Consider the following 3,082-nt stretch of genomic DNA (forward strand, 5'->3'; position numbering starts at 1 on the left):
TATGATCACTTTCTCTCCCATATACTCCCACCATCCTCCACGGTGTTCTTGACCAAGCCTGTGCCATGCTGTTTATATTTTCAGTCTCCAAAACTATTAGCTAAGTAGAACTCTTGGCTTTACAAAGTTAGCTTGTCTCCAAAATCCTGTTATAGCAATGAAAAAATAACTAATACAGACTAAGATTTAGGGAGCAAGTATGAAAATTCACAACTAATAGGTACCTGATGAAGGAACTTTAGGAAGCATATTTTATTATAGAACACAGAAAAAAAGGTCACATTGTTATCAAGAATAGTGTAAGAAACCGGGGGCAGAGGAAAAGGGGGATAGGACAAGACAAAGTGATAATGTAATACAAATTCTTAAGGGCAGACTAGTTGATATTTACATGATTTAAGTGCCAATTATAGGTATTTATATAGAAGTCCATTCAGAATAAAATTTTCAAATAGTGTTTATGGCGTAAATACTAAAACATTGTTTTAGAAGCTTTTAAAAGTCTATATTTATACCAATTTACAAGAAATTATTAGTTGTCTCTGCCATGTATAGAATGGCATTGTTAATCAAGCTTTGGAGGCTTTGAATATTATAGAATTGAAATTTCCATGGTTCCTATTACTTATTAATAAATAAAATACATGATGCTAATATTGGTTGCTGATTATCATCAATTATCAAAATTAAAGGATGGGTTCCATATGAAAAATGATTATATATTCACAGTTGGTGTAAAGGCCTACTCAAATCAACAGGTAATATTTAATTTTGCATAAGGTTGCCAATTGTAGTGCACTGTTGGTCTATTTTCTCATTGCAAAAGCAAGATTATATATAGCTATATTGATGAAAATGGGAGGAAAAAAAATTTGAGGGTTGTTGTTCACGGTCATAAAAGTTGGAGAATTAATAGCAAAAGCTAGAGCCAAAAACACAATAACTTCCCCTAGTGAATCAGGAAAATAAAACAGTGCCTTTTCCAGTCAAGGGTTTCTACTATGTGAAGATTAATGATTATAATAATATTCAGCATTTTCAACCAAAGATCACACAGTATTTTACAAACTATGGTTTGTCATGATTTTGAAACAGCATAAAAATATGAGTTCTGGATCTGATGAAAAACTTAAATAGTACAAGATGTTCTATTTTATAAAATCAAACTATAACTCATCTTTCAGAAGCCTCTGGTCTCTAGAATAGTTTCTTTAAAATAGCATTCAGAATAGCTATTGTATTTAGTCACCATATTGGACTGGGTAATGTAGCATATTTTATTTAGAAAGTTACTAAGGATGTGAAGGAAATGTATGCATAATATAGTTGATAAGAAAGATACAAAAGAGTATTTACAGAAAAATTATATAATTCTGTTTTTAATGGAAATTTTCAATGTGTGTGTATACACATAAACTTTTATATATATATATATGTATTTATGATGTGTTGAGTTGTTACCTTTGAGAGGTAGACAAAAGGGATTTTTGAAAATATTTTACTCATCCACATTTTTGTGATTACATGTATTACTTATATAATAGAGAAATAACAAAAGTAGAGAATATTTACAAGTTTACATTTGAATATAGTTTTAATGGTTGTTTATAGTCATCCACAGTTAATATTCAGCAGTGTATAAGCCCTTTGTTCCTTATGAAGTCATTTGTTTTATGACTACAACAGTGTCATAGAATATATTAGTTAATGACTTTTTGATATTTTGAAAATGTCCCTGATATCTTTATATGTTGAAATGTGTTTTCCCCAACTAATTTGGTTACGATTCTTTGCTATGATCCTATAGGTCCCATCCCATTTCTATATGCCTTTATTTTTCCCGGAGATTCATAAAGTCAGTAGTAAAATTCATTCATAGAGCATCTCTTACATGGCGGGCATGCGTTGGTCACTTACATAAAGTCATTACACTAGTTTCTATAGTAATCTTGTGACTGAGATCTTGGTGTTGCCATTTTTTAGATGAGGCAAACATATGATGGAAAAGGTTAGGATAGCAGTCCAAGGTAAAACATCCAGCAAATGTCAATACAAGAAGGTTTTTTTGTGTGTGTGTGTGTGTGTGTGTGTGTGTGTAATTTCATCTAAATCCAAAAACAAGACTTTCCACTGTCCCATTAGGAATTACTCTAAGAAGTTAGAGGGACAATCAATCCATATGATCTTGGAAAACTTATTTAGAAACATTCATATATTAAAATATACCACAAAGTTAATTTCAAATCTTCTGGGATTTCTCTCTGACTCCATAGCACTTGAATCTTTAACCACCAGGCTGCCCACGTCATTAACAATGCAAACATTTGGCAAAACTCCTTGGCTAAACATCCCTCCTTACTAGAAGAAGGCTAGATAAGAGTTTTGCAATCACATTTTTAGACTTGCAGACAGAGCAATGCATAACCGAGATGTACCTATCTGTATGATGGTACCCTAAATATTTCTTCTATCCAGACTTCTCAGGACCTGCCACAGGTTATCCTGCCATGGATTTTCAGTTTATTTATCCTTTTATCTCCTTCCAAATTAGTTCATGCTTATTCTACTCTTTTTGGGTTTTCTTCTGATAAATTCTTTGGGTATTACTATTTTCCTCATTTCCTCCAAATTCCTATGCTGCAAACTTTCTATGTTGGTTTTTTTTGATCATCCTTAGCTGATGTGCTACAACAAAAGAAACAATACAACTCACTCCTGTATCAGTATGGAGCATCCCAAGAGTTCTATGTGCTTCATGCTCCTCCTTTCTTAAATTTGCCTTTGAACCTGAGTAGGATAGGCTCTGCAGCAGGTCTGAGGGATTGTTTGCATGTGGCTCAAGGATTTCAGGGATCTTGTACTAAAGTTAGAGCTGGGTTCAAGAAATTATGACTGAGTTGCTTTAGTTTAGGAGGCCAGAAGTATAAAATAAGAGCTATGAGACCTATGCGAAGATTTCACCAAATTTCACTCTTGTTTTATATCATCTTGTTATAATGATGAAAATTCAATTTACAAAATGTTTGAATCTTGATGTCCACGTTCCTAGCAAATTTCCAGTAGACCCTCTTGAACTGCTGTT

The sequence above is a fragment of the Sciurus carolinensis genome, chromosome 14, assembly GCF_902686445.1.
Source record: "Sciurus carolinensis chromosome 14, mSciCar1.2, whole genome shotgun sequence".
Classification (NCBI taxonomy): domain Eukaryota; kingdom Metazoa; phylum Chordata; class Mammalia; order Rodentia; family Sciuridae; genus Sciurus; species Sciurus carolinensis.